Source organism: Neodiprion lecontei, chromosome 7, assembly GCF_021901455.1.
Source record: "Neodiprion lecontei isolate iyNeoLeco1 chromosome 7, iyNeoLeco1.1, whole genome shotgun sequence".
In the NCBI taxonomy this organism is placed as follows: Eukaryota; Metazoa; Arthropoda; class Insecta; order Hymenoptera; family Diprionidae; genus Neodiprion; species Neodiprion lecontei.
Genome location: NC_060266.1, coordinates 3,850,711 through 3,864,726, shown reverse-complemented (window position 1 = coordinate 3,864,726; position 14,016 = coordinate 3,850,711). Strand labels below are relative to the sequence as shown.

The following is a 14,016-nucleotide window of genomic DNA, read 5'->3' as shown; positions in this document are numbered from 1 at the left end:
ATGTTATCGATAGAATTTACACCGATCGTAAAATACACACGCCGCAAGACTTGGCTCGCGGGCTTTTTGGACAGTTCCCCTGTCGGTTATGGCCTATAAAACATAATGCCGCGACCCCCTTTTCCCCACCCTTCAACGCACGTTGAAAATAATGAAGTTAATAGCCAGTTAGGTGCACTATACGCATTCACACACACACACACACGCACACATATTAGCCGAACCCTTTGTGTGTGTACATATACATACATATATATTTGGGCATTTCGCGTTAACGCCCCCGTACGTGACAGCCAATGTATGAATTACCTTGAGCGTGATGTTTTCGTATCCCCCCATACCACCACCCTTCCTATATCAACTCACTCTCGAACCTTCTCTTCTCCACACGATGGAGGGTTATAAATCTGTATACATGCATTTATGTATACAACGCATACCTACACAAGCTGTCGCCGTCAACCACGGATGTATCGGTGTATCGATTACTCCGAGTGTGATACATCAGAGACTTGGTATTTTACTGTGATGCGTAACTTCACCTATCGGCGGAGATCTGTCGTATCCAAAAATGTATCATATCTGCACAATGTATGGGAATTGTGAGAATTAAAGAAAAACAAAAAATCATGCAACAGGTATTATATTTTTTATCATGATTTACAAAATGTAGAAGGCAAGACTTGGAGAGAAATTAATTGGTTGATTTTTTTTTTTTTTGGTCATATCGAACTTGAAATAAAATTGCGGAAAAACTTATCCGGCTATACCAATCAGTTTTAAAAAATATACAATATCTGGTCGAAAAATTGTTGAAAATCTTAAAAGTAAAGCGTAATTGATAAACATCAATTGATTTTGCAAATTGTATATGCCAAAAAAAAAAAATCAATTTATTAATTTCTCTCTAAGTCTTATCTTCTTCATTTTGCAAATCATGATAAAGAATATAATACCTGTTGCATGATTTTTTTTTTTTTAAGTTCACCTATTTCTTTTATTTGATTAAATTCCCGTATATTGAAGAAAAATTTCGTTACAGTTTCGTAGGAACGGTAGTGAAAGTTTTGTACCGATGTTTTACATTAACTGAAAAAAAAACGATAGAAATTTTGATGATTAAAGTATTCTCACAATCTGTTTTACGTAATGATGAAACAATCGACGTGATTTGATTTTTTGCACTAAACTTGGTGGGAAAAAAAATCGCAAAAATGAAACACCGAAAATTCGTTTTTCGATTCTGCTCAAATTCATTCCTCGCTGTGATTATCGATGTTGTTTTATTTAGTTATTTATTTATTTTTTATTTCTACCAGAACCAGCGTTAACGTAAAATACCCACCACGTAACTCGAGTGTGCGTGAATCAGTGTGCAAGTTATATTTACTCCCAAACTGTTGGATATCACGCAACGTCCTAATTAAGCTGTTTAATCACCGAAATTTTTTTTAAGTTGCCCATGCAGATCGAAGCAGGTTGAAAATAGCGAAGTAAATAATTCGACATCGACTTTGAGCCTCGAACAACAGCCCAAGGATGAGATAATAATCGACGAGGGTATATTTTCTTCCATATAATGAAAGAGTATCGTAGATAAATAATCCAAATTTTTCCTTTGATCGTTATGGTTCAATTTACATTTCACTCGGAAATAAGTCGATACTTGACTTTAGAATAAATAGCACGTGAACGGAGCCCTGAGAAAAAAAGCGGATACGTCTTATTGGTACATTTTTTCATCCAGACACCGTCGAGTCTCGTCGGAGTCAGTCTCTTTCACAGGGTTAATTAATTAATTAATCTTTGCCCCTGCAGGCTTCGCCACGTTGTTCCGACGAGTGATAAACTCCGCTACCCGCACGCACTGCATAAGACAATAATTGACTGGATGCACGGACCAGTGAATTCAACGACCATCCTTCACCCCTGCCTCGTGTACAAATATCGTATAATATGCGTAATACGTATATGTACCACTTGTCAGCTAACTCCTCGCTTGTCTAATAAGATCCACTTTTTACCTCAACGGTATAATCGGCTCATTTTTCATTTCCCGGCCACCCGCTGGCAGCCAATTTTCAAATCTTTCACCTCCAGAATGGAAGCTGACTCACTTTCTTCGTGAAGAACAAAAAAAAAAAAAAGAAAACAATGACTCTCGCAAAATTTGATGCGTTATTATCATCGTCAGATTATAGGCACGGGTAAGCTATTTAAGATTTTTCACCAAACTTTGTTTTATCCTAGAATATTATTATTTATAGAGTGAAGGAAAAATAGCAACTGAAAAACAAGTAGCAGACTGACATGTGTACTTCTTATTGCGTACAACGTAGAGAGCCAAGAGTTTGAAAATTAATCTAACGACGAGTTGAAATCGAAGGTTAATTAGCAAAAGAGTTGACAAATAATTCTTTTTTTTTTTCCTACCTTGTTAACAAATATCGTTTTTGTCGAAGGATCGACGTTTCGAATTCGATTCCGCGAGCTGTGACGACTTCCGAGGAAAATGGGATAGCTTGAGGATTTAGAAAAGCTGCGCCTTGGTGAAAATCACGACGCGTGTGCCTTGCGGTGATGCGGGGGAGTAGATAGCGTAATGTATCCAACACAATGAGAACTCGTCTTCATTGGCTATTGTGTCGGCGTTGTTGTGTTTACGTTGTGTCTACGGTAAAGTTACACCGAGGCGGGTGCGTTTCTGCCGCAACGTTTCGGCTGCCGGGCTTCCACCCCCCGTAGCAACGATTACGTCGACGACAAGGGAAATGATGATATTTGTCTCTTTCACTCAATTTCTTGCGGTATATCATTCCCACGGGACTCTCGGCCGGGAAGAGAACCCGGAATTACCGAGGGGAAAAGAAGATTGCCAGACGCGACACCGATATTACGGATCCGCCAACCGAACTGCCTAATTCATTGCTCGGTGCATCGCCTAATTGCCCTCGTATAGACGCCCGACGTCCGTTTCCGGTCGACGCTCGTTACAACTCCATGAATTTCTCATCTTCAATAGAGTTTTACGAACGGTATTGATCCGCGTGAAGTCACTCCTCATCGACGGACTGAATTAGAAATACGATATCTCGTTATTGGGGAGCCGTTCGACGTATAGTTTGGGGAAGAAACACATTTTTAACCATAATTTTCGACGCCATGAAGAAAGTAGAGTTTCTCTGATATCCAGAACGGTTGATCTTGAAAGATCTGAAACTGATCGGGTTCGGCAATCAATTGCAAAGATGTTCAAATCAAAATTATAAAAAAAAGTTTCGCAAGAACAAAAAATTTATACTTCTTTTTTTTTTTTAAATAAATATGTAAACTGGGAGAAACGTAATCGTATATTTAGAAAAAGTGATACGAAATATCACATGATTCCATTAGCTCAGATTGAAGAAAAATGTAATAAAAAATTTTGAACCGTTGAACTGATCCATTCGAAATTTTTCCCCGTTGATTATCACGAAAAATTGTTGATCCTGCTTCAGTTATTTTATTACTGGATTTTGAAAACCAGATTTCCCATGTTTCCATTCAGCGTTGGTACTTTATTCGTTGTTTCAACATCCGTAATCATAAAAAAAAAAAAACATCTGGGATCAGCTTGAGCCAGATTAAGAGAAGCTGCGCGCAAGATTAGAATGGGGTCAAAATAAGGTTACCGTCCGTGCAAATAAAAGAACAGGGGTTGCCCACCGAGTGATTGTACCTCGTAGCTACAGGACGTGCTGTCACAGTCTTTGTGCCGGCACTCCGACTAATTAACTTTCAAGAATAGCGTAAGACGAAGCCAACCACCTTGGCTACCGCTGTACTGCAGTTTCGGTGCGCTCCGAGTTGAGTGGATATGTTGCAGGTATAATTCCAAGAAGAGCGATGTCTAATGGCGAGGGTGGAAAAAATTTAATTAACGAAAAGTGCGGTAAGAAATCTTTTGCACGAGATGAACGCGCGTTATTGGTTTACTTTGGCGATATAATTTTCGGCCAAGCAGCGAGAGGTCAAACGATTTACACTTCGAGTTGAGCACACTTAGTTGAACGCTTAGCGATAGGTGGCTTCGATTCACTCCAAGTTGGGGTGAAACTATTTACAGCCACTCGAAGTTACGTCAACTTGGAAAAAAGGAAGAATTCTAGTCGTTCTTCGAAGTCACTCCTGATGAGTTAGAGTCGTTAAGAGGGCATTTATAGACAAAAAATTGACTGTCGTTTTTTTGAAATTTTACCAGTATCGATTTTCGAAAACCTTTGATTTGTATGAGAATTTAAACTTTGAGCGCATTTTTCCTGACCATCGATTTTTCAAACTTGCGCGCAAGGTTTCTCCCACAGTTTCTGATCGATTCATATGCAATTTTTACAATTTCTTTTTTTTTTTTTAAGTTGTTTTTACACGTTGTCATAGGATTTTACCCGAATTCTCAACTGGTAGTGAAATACCCTAAATATTATATTGAAAAATGACTAATTTTTAAAAATGAAGCTGTTGAAATAATCCTATGACAAGTTTTGGGCATTTGCAAGTAGATTGTGCCAGAAAAATCCGTATGCTATGCTACAAATATTAAGTGAGAAACCTTGCGCGCAATGAATTTTTACCTTTTTGTACTCTATTAAAATTGCACTCTGCGCATCACCCTGATACATTTAAATAAGGATGTAAAGTGTCAAATTTACTCTAAAAGATGTAAGAAATGCATACCTAAGACTTCTAAAATTTCAAAAACTTTTTCTACACGAGAAAAAAATTAACTAAAATTTCTGTAGATGCCCTTTTAATTCGAGTTCGTTTCAACGTTTCACATGGAGTAACTGAAGCGATGGAAAGACTCGGTAAGTACGAAGTTGCATCAATTTATAAACAAATCCATTCAAAAATGACGCGAAGTAAGTTGAAGTGCCCGCATGAAATGAAAAGGCAAAACTACGACGAGCCGAAGGGTCCGTTATTTATCAACACGAGAATTCAAGCGAGGAGTAAACGGAAAATACAAAACTCTAAGCCTGAGCTCGCAGTATCAGGACGAGGAGAAGTAACGATAGCTCGCGACTCACCCTTTGAACGAAAAAAAAAAGTAAAAACAGAGGTATTATTTGCCATTACCAGTAGTCTAGACGCTGAAAGACCCGACTCAAGTTCTAAATTGAAGCTTGAGACTCGAAGGAGCGAAGGACCAAGAGGACTCGCTGAAGGACCGGAGACTAAGAGAAGAGATGGTCGGTCAACCGACTATTTTCGTTAATTATTCCACGTTTCATTTACAGGGTGAGATCACCGGCCTGTTACCAGATCCCCAGATACCGAGTGGGGCTAGAATAGCTGCTGCGATGCTGATGGTAATGGTGATGGCCAAGGCGAAGGCTGCTGCTGCTGCTGCTACTGTTCTAGCCGGCTAGACCAATTACACTCTGTAATTGACGTTTGAACCCTGACACTGTGCACGGCTGCAGGTCGATGCCCCTCTTATGCATTAATGCTTAGCGATAAGTCATATCGTTTACCAACGCTTCACGAGTCGAAGGTAGCTTCTTGAGGTCCCTGAATGTTGCGTGCGATTTCACGCGGCAAGGATATTTTTTTTTTTTCAAAAAATCGAAACACTTGGAGCAATTTGAGTTTGAGGGCTTTGTTGTTCATAGTTTCAGGAACGTTTCGAAATTTTTTCATTGATATTTAATAGCAAAATGGCGTCGTGCCGCATGAAAGCATCTCTTAACATTGCTGTCCAACTTGTAACGTAAAGAAAGTTTTTTTTTTGGATTTGATAACATATGTTTGGGATCGAGCTTGTAGCTGTAATGGTGAGAAGAAAATTGTTTTTCAAATATATACGATTATGAACGAAAAATTCCAGTTTTCGACCAAAAATGTTTTTAGAAAATTTTCTATAAAAAGAATCTAGCCACAAACTCGAATCGATAGATGGGTTTCAAAGATTGTGTCAAAATTTCAAATCAATCGGATAAGGATTGAAAACGTTGTCGTTCGCTTCTTGTATACGACATGCCCCCATTTTGTTATTAGGGTCGATGAAAAAGTTATAAAATATTGTTGAAACTATAAATAACAGAGCCTTCAAGCTCGAACTGATCTAAATATTTTCATTTTCTTTGAAAAAAGAAACTCCTGAGGTATGATTGCAAATAATTGAATCTCATTGGTCGGCGAAATCTTCCCGCAGCGATATTCTTGTCCGCGATGCAGGCGGGCCAACGTACGCAAAATGTGTACGTTTGAATGTTCAAAGAGCATAAGCATTGAATTCCGACCGTTCTTTGAAGAATCAACTTTCCGACCCAACAACAAACGCTTCCCAAACCTTTCCGAGTCACTGCCTCAATTATTTAAGATTCTAACCTCGAAAATTCGTATCAACTACATCGCCGGCAGAAACGGTTTGACAGCTGAAAACTCGAGATGGCCAGCTTGCGCGCAGAGCCGATAAATCTCGCGCATGCGCGGTTGATTTTCAAGTTTCAAGAAACTGTCCCGGTATGCTTGAAGATTCGTTAGATCGACTGAAGGGTAAGGCCCGATTCATCAACCAGGCTCCTTCGATGCTCAGAGTTTCAATTGAATCACTCTGTGCGTCAAAGATTATCTACAGAAAAGTTTGACGACAAATTCTAACAAAGATATTACACTTTCGGCAGGCATTGATCGATCAAACACACGCATCGACACCTCGGCAGTATCGTTTCTGACTGTCAATCGATTTTACACCTCTTTTTTTCCCTTCCCCATCTCTCTCTCTCCTTTATCGCCCGAATATCCACTTGACTAAAATTCAATCGGCGTAAGTTTGAATCGTGGCCAACGACCTGGAGGGCCGCCTCGATCAGCGGCTGGTGACTCGGAGCAAGTATAAGGTACCCTTCGGGGTCGGTTGTCCCACCTAAAGAAAGGACGTGCAGGCCGCGTCGCGGCGCCATACGGACCCCGGTTTTGCCTCCGGGCGATCCTCCGCCCCCGATATTCTCACGGGAGAAAAAAAAACGAGAGAAGCGGTGAAGCACGGAGAGGAGAGAGAACCGAGCCTGTATCTCGCCGTTCTATGGATGTGTTGGCCTGCGGCGGGTTATTGGATGTCTCTAAGAAATCGTCGAAATTTCACCCCGTAATGGCGCAGGGTGTACAAAAAAAAAAAAGTCGAGAATATACTCGGTACGGTTTTCTGTAGTAGATGCGACGCTTTCTAACCTCTCATTCGAAGAGCAAAGTTTTTTTTTTTCGTCAATTCGTAAAAAGTATGTACAAACTTTGCATTGACTTTATTGATATATCCAAATTTTTTTTTTTTTTTCATGTTTTCTTCAAACTTTCTTCACATCTTTCGTAAAAAAAATGAGCCAACTCCAACAACCTTTACCGAAAAAAGGTCGTGAACTTCCAGGAAGTTTTTCAAGCGAAATAAATGTCAATGTTTATCGTAAGACGTCGTCCGTTGTACTTTTTTTTCGACTTTAACAGAATTTTTATCGTAAAAAGAAAAATCATGTCGTAATAACAGAAAGCTTCCAGCATTCTTAAAGTGGTATAAATTATATGCTTCCAACTATCCAATTTTATGTCGTTATCAAATTTCAATATATAAGATGTGTGAAAACAAAAAATTCAAACGAATTTTGGAATGTTTTAAAATAGAAAAGTTGTTCAGGTTTCAAAGGAAAGTAATTTTCAAAATCGATGAGAAAGGAAGTGAATTTTCTACATTTAGAGTGGAGGGAAATGTATGGTAAATTTTTTATCAATACAAAATAAAGAAGCTACAACGGTGTAAAATTTGTGGTTATGGCTCTTCAGCGAAGAAAGTGAAAATCCCGTTTCATCAACACACTTGCGTAAGATAGGAAGCTACGAAGAGAGTGGAGATCGATGAGGAGATGACATTGAAAGAGATAAAAAAAAGGGGGGGGGGGGATGAGAACCACGGTTTTTTAACGAATGGCCATTCTGACAACCACCAATTGGCGGCGAGGTGTAGTAAAAGAAAGAATTAAAAAAAAAAAAAAGAACAGAAGAGAAAAAAATTTTATATTAATAAAGCAATTCATATTTAAATTTCGAACGTCCGGAACGATAGCATCTTTATTGCGGGCGATGTGGGCGTGAAGCGACGCGTGACGGTAAGGATGTGTGTATTATATTATTATATATAGCCATGATTCGCGCTTCGGGCACATTTCTCGTTATACTCACAGAATCGATATTCCAAGTACCAAGCTGAATCGATTAGGGTTTCTTATTTAGTCCCGCGCTTCGAATAACCGAACGCTTGTATCGGTTCAGGAATAACGTATAACTCGTTTCTAAAAAAAAAAAAAATGTTCCAATTTTTAGAAACGTCTTTGAGGGTTATACCAAAGCTGTTTGATCTTTAAGGGTTACGGTCTGCAGGATCAAAGTAGCGGAAAATAGATGTTCAAATTTACTCAATTTGAATTGATGGGGTGAAAGAGAAAAATATGAGTACGATACTACGAACCTATTCTTCTGATGAAAAGAAATTTATAAAAATAAAGAAAGTCGCTAAAATTACAGAGAATTCAATTTCACGTTTCAACAACGATCCGCAAGATTAATACGACGAATGAATTTTGCGAAATTTTCAAAGCGGCGTGTGGTTGCAATAATGAGAGAGCAGCGTTGGCTGCCAATCTGGACTAATTGCGTCAATTTCTGCGAGAGGATCGTCCATCTAATTATCGTTTACCGTCGAGTCGAGTGTGGATGCGAAACGTGTGGAGGTTCAGTTGTGCAATAATAATTGCACAGACCGGAGTAAAGAGCTCACGCTTTGTGGGGAAATCCCCCCCCGACACGAAGAGACTCGAACGTTGTACAATCAAGGTGTGCTGCACTTCGGGTTAAACGGGGTTAACTTGATCTCGTAACCGAGCGGTGCATCAATCGCCAAATTAATATTCATCGCCACGCGAGAAACCTGCGAGTCAACGATCCCAAGACCAACTCTGAGAAAAATTTCATTTGTTACAGTAACTAGAAAAGTTGAGTAAGAGAGGTATCGTTAAAAAAAGCCTTAACGTCAATTTATTCTAGCGCAAGCGTTGAATTTTCGCAACAGCTGCAAGAAAATATAGCAACAGCGATCGTAATGAGTAAGAATAGTAACGGATACTAGACTTTCTGGTAACAGCAAGAAAACTAATTTTCATTCTCTACCTGGAATTATATTTTTCGATTGTGGCAAAAACTGAAAATAGTTAAGGACTGAGCGGTAACCGGAACTGAAAATTTCTCAGTGAAGGAACCCGCTTTTCTAACAACAGTCAATACTTTTTCTCTGTTTCCAATTTTACCCTCAATTTTTGCACAATTCTAAGATCAGTTCCTGAAATAAAGACTGCGACACCGAATGGAAATCAAGAATGTATAAAAATATACTTTTAAAGTGGCCGTTTTGTACTTACAATAAGGTGTCATCGTTTTGGAATCACTTCCAAATCCACTTACAGGCACTTCATAACGTCTCGCGAGGTTGATTGAAATTATCCTGAAGTCACTTAAAATCACTTGTGATTACGCGTGGAAACTTGATCCAAGTCACTCAAAGTTGCGTAAAGTCATTGAACTCCACTTGCCAGGTCTCTAGATATCATATAACTCAATCATTCAACTTGAATCACAGTATCACTTAATACCCATTAGCTTAGGTCACGTAAAGTCATGTTAATGCGATTGAACTCACACGAGGTTAAGCTAATAAAATTGCTAGTTCAATTTCACATGGAATGATTTAAACAGTTCATGTTCAGTTTGAGTTACGTGGTCACTTAACGGACCGATGTTGATTCATCCGAATTTTAATTTACTCATGTTTGTAGAGTTACCCAAGTTACTCCACATCGTCTGGTTATTTTCGATCTCTTTAAGTCACTTCAAGAATCCATAGTTTGCTCACTTCGCTTCGTTTCAAAACACGAAAACATTCGATTAAATCATCCGAGCATTATACCAAACAGAAGCTTCGAACACTGATTTAGATCACGGGCCACCGATGACTGGTCAAGTTAATAAAAACACCCAAGCCTTGACATTTGCAAGTTAATGAATTTTTCATCCCCTCAGGCCCGTTCGAATCCACAGAGTAAAAACGCGTGTCGCTATTGCCCAAGGTACGACATCCTATTCGCTATGCACAGACACAACAACACAACCACAACCCCGATCGTTTTACTACTTCAACGCGTGTTACGCCCGTTACGGCGAGTACCTGACAGCATGAAAGGTTTGATTACACCTGCGCACTCTCACCTGCCTAGGCGTTCAAGCTTGAAAAATATACAAGTGGGAAGAAAAAAGTTAAACCCAACGGTCGTAAAAAAACCCACCCGACGATTAGGCCACCAATCCATGCCTTTGGGTTCACGTCTGCCTTGGGTAGCCGGTACTTTGAAGCCCAAGGCACCTCAAACCGCTTACTCCCATTCCACGGTGTGACCGACCCACACTGGATTCGAGACTTTGATACACTGTAGCACTGTCGCATTTCGTGTAACGGAAAACATATCGCTGGAAAGGTGTTGACGTCGAAGGTTCGTGTGTCCTTTGGAAGATTGTTTTGATCACCTCTACGCCTTTGCGATACGTATATTCACGATCGTGTTTACACAAGTTCCTCTTCACTCGATACCGTTAATATACTACAGTAATGGAGTTAAGCTTTGTCTCGTGATCCGATGATCTACCACCAATTAGTTCACCTCGGTATCGACTTGACTGAATGCTGGCCGTGCCCACTCTGCGGGAATTCGAGACTGGCTCATCACAATTTGTGATTATCAAGACCGGAGATTCTCGGTTCGGAATCTACAGAATTATACACTATAGTCGTATGCCAATATGCGGATTACGTAATTTGTTTTTGTACAGTCTGTATACAGCAGTGATCGTTATTCTCCATTACTTGTGTGTACCTTGAATTCAACCTTGAAGACGAGGTTTTGACGCTCTGCAGTTTCCGAAACGTTGCAGTAGCCTTTCAAACGACACTTTTGGGGTGTTTATCACTTTGAATACCGTTTAATTTTCCAATTCCTGCTTACGCATCAAACACCCGGTTAAATCCATGCGTCAGATCAGTTTTGGCGGTGGTGATACCGCGCTACTCATTTCGGTATCTCCGATCTTGACGTTTGCCCAGGACCACATGCGTGATGCAGACGACGCGGAACGTGAGTCCACATAGTCATACATCCGGAGTGACAATGGCGATGTTGTGGCCGTTGGATGGTTGATACTTGATACCAATTTATCAAGATGACTAATAAAAATGTGTGACCAATAGCCCCATCGGCTCGGTAAAGCCACACACGTGCCTTCTTTGGTTCCGGGCAACAAGGAATGAGTCTGTTTTTATGACTCGACTAAACGGTGCCGCAGCCTCTACTTCGCTTTCCTTTTTCTTTTTTTTTGTCCCGAGTCGGGTGCTTTGACTTCTTCGGCGTTCTTTTGCCCTTGACGGCCACTTCTTGTACTCCACCAACGGCCAAAACTACCGCTTCATTAAAACGAGTCTCGAGCCATCGGCAAGGTGAGCTGCTCCTGCACACCCTAATATTCAACGGATAGCGTTCTACGTAGCGGTTTCTGGATACCCGTTGCTGATATGAAGACATGACTTTAGCACTGATAACATGGCAGATTTCCCTGAATAAGTTTACCGAATTGGTAACACGTGGGCATTTCCTGTATCGTCTTATTTTCTAAATCGATAAACCAGGCTCACGATCATACTTCGGAATGTCGAGATTCTTGACATCTTTAAACAGCTAAAATTTTCACTAAAATTTAGTAGAAGGTCATTCTATTAAACGTCAACAATACCTAGACGTTTTCCACAAATCGAAGTCTTCTATGGTTGGAATTGATTCAAGTATCTGGACAGCGCTTCTGCAGTTCTATACGTCATAATAAAGACTTCATCGTCAAAACATCTAGCAATAAATGCGCCCCCCAACCAGGATGATAACAGACACCAATACTCATTGTGACGGCAGTAATAACATTAAGAATGGCGATCGGAGTCAGGGATAATTACAGCGATAACAATAAAGCCGGTAATTACACGTCAGCTGCTGACATGTGACTATTATTTCAGTTATGCCATTTGACCAGAAGGGAATCTAATTATCAGGCAATTGCATCGCGCACATCATGTCTCCGAGTGTATCGCGCGTTGTCATTTGATGGGACAACAGATTCTGCGGCGTAACGTTATGCCCCCGTCTACATGCGTATCATCCTACCCCTTGACGTCAACACGTACGGTACGTGTATAATGTTGCTGCTGTTTTTTATTTTTTATTTATCACCGACAAAAGGGAACTCGACAAAGCACTCAAACGGACTAGTAATTACCCTGCAGCATCGACGTTGCTAGCTTTGAAACAGCGGTGAAACAGGTTAGGTACTTCTGTGAATCAAGAATCGAAAGAGCCAGTTGCTCTTTGGTATCGTTCAATCAGGGTATTGGGATATAAAATTGTATCAAATAAACTCGCGAGTCAAATCTCGTTTCAATTAGAAACGATTCTCCGTTTTCTCAAGCTTCTTTGAATCGTTTGGTTAATAGTTACTCCTTGTAACTTTGGGACAGTAGGTATGTTCAGTAGCGATCATCGTATAATAATGAGAGCTTTTTGAACGTTTGAATTCAAGTTGACATCGCATATTGAAAAAAAATTAGGAACACCTACTTGAACCCTACGTTCAAGCAACTTCTCCAATAGTCCGTAATTGACAGGACGAAATTGAACCATTGATGACCGATGTAGCGATGTAACGACGATGAGCGCTGAGGAAAATTTCATTTGTTACAGTGACTAGAAAAATTTAGTAAAACAAGTAGCGTTGAAAAAACTGTTTGAATATTGTTGGAATTACGAAAAACGAGGTACGCGTAACCATTTTGCGCTATCGTCGATCCTTTTTTGGTCATTGCGACGCAAAATCAGTTTGTAAGGTTTGCTCTACTCTTTTAGTTAAGTAAGGCCTTAACGTCAATTTATACTTGCACAAGCATTAAATTTTCGCAACAGTTGCAAGAAAATCTAGCAACAGTGATCGCAATGAGAAAGAATAGTAACGGAACTAATTTTCATCTTCTATCTAGAACTGTATTTTTTGATTGTAACAAAAACTGGAAATAGTTCAAAACTGAGCGGTAACCGTAACTAAAAATTTCTCTCAGCGTGATTAATAACAGAGATCAAAAGCTCGAGTCTTTTAAAACCAACGAAAATTTTCTCCGTAACTTGGAAAGATGTCGTTACGAAGAAGACAAGCTCCCGCTGTTGGTTTTCCATTTACATTGCAGCTGACTTCTTACCCGCCATTTCTTACCGAGCACCCCGTCTTCTGGAGAGGCCAGGATTCCTCGTGACCCCGATCTTGATCTCTGGTAGGTACATTTACCTGCGGTGCTGTTCGAGCTGCAGGCAAAGCGCGAGCAGATACACGAAGAGTAAGAGAGAGAGAGAGAGCGGGACGTGGGGGGGGGGGGGGGGGGCGCAAAAGGGGGGAGGGGGTGACCCGGGGCAATGCAATTCGTGTTTTCAAGCTATTTGCGAGAGTGCCCTGGGCCAGGCGCACTCCAGAGTCTCTCGGGCCTGTTTTAATAGCTCATTTCGAACATTTCGCCTGCGCGGAGGAGGACGAAGGGATGGAAGCCCCCTAACGTCCCTGGGACATGCGAACCCGCCGGAATTAGACGACGGCCTGTCCACGAAATCCCGAGCCCTCTAGCTCTTCGCCCCTTCATTCTCTGCGGGAAACGTAGTCGCAACGTTCTCGCAAAATTACCCGACGAGAAATACGTATCAACGTTCACTGGAACCCGGACCAAGGAGTTGAAGGGTCAGCTTTGATGGCAACTAAGCTGAGGAAAACGAAAATTCCATAGTTCGGGGATGGAAAATGATCTTTGATATTTGTTTGATCATAGAATTCGAGGAAAAAATTATACTGAAAATGGTAACGAAC

General features: G+C 40.5%; 1 protein-coding gene across 5 annotated transcripts in view; it reads right to left on the bottom strand.

Moving 5' to 3' along the window:
* LOC124295409 overlaps positions 1 to 10,747 on the bottom strand; it is an 87,727-nt gene extending 76,980 nt beyond the window's left edge. For 4 of the 5 annotated variants that reach the window (XR_006905366.1, XR_006905368.1, XR_006905365.1 and 1 more), the window contains exons 1-2: positions 9,444 to 10,747; positions 8,212 to 8,321 (exon numbers count right to left, since the gene is read on the bottom strand). The gene's annotated coding sequence lies outside the window, so the exon portion shown is untranslated. The remainder of the gene's footprint in view (positions 1 to 8,211; positions 8,322 to 9,443) is intronic. The other variant, XR_006905367.1, reaches the window with a different exon arrangement.
* Between the last annotated feature and the right edge of the window lie 3,269 nt (positions 10,748 to 14,016).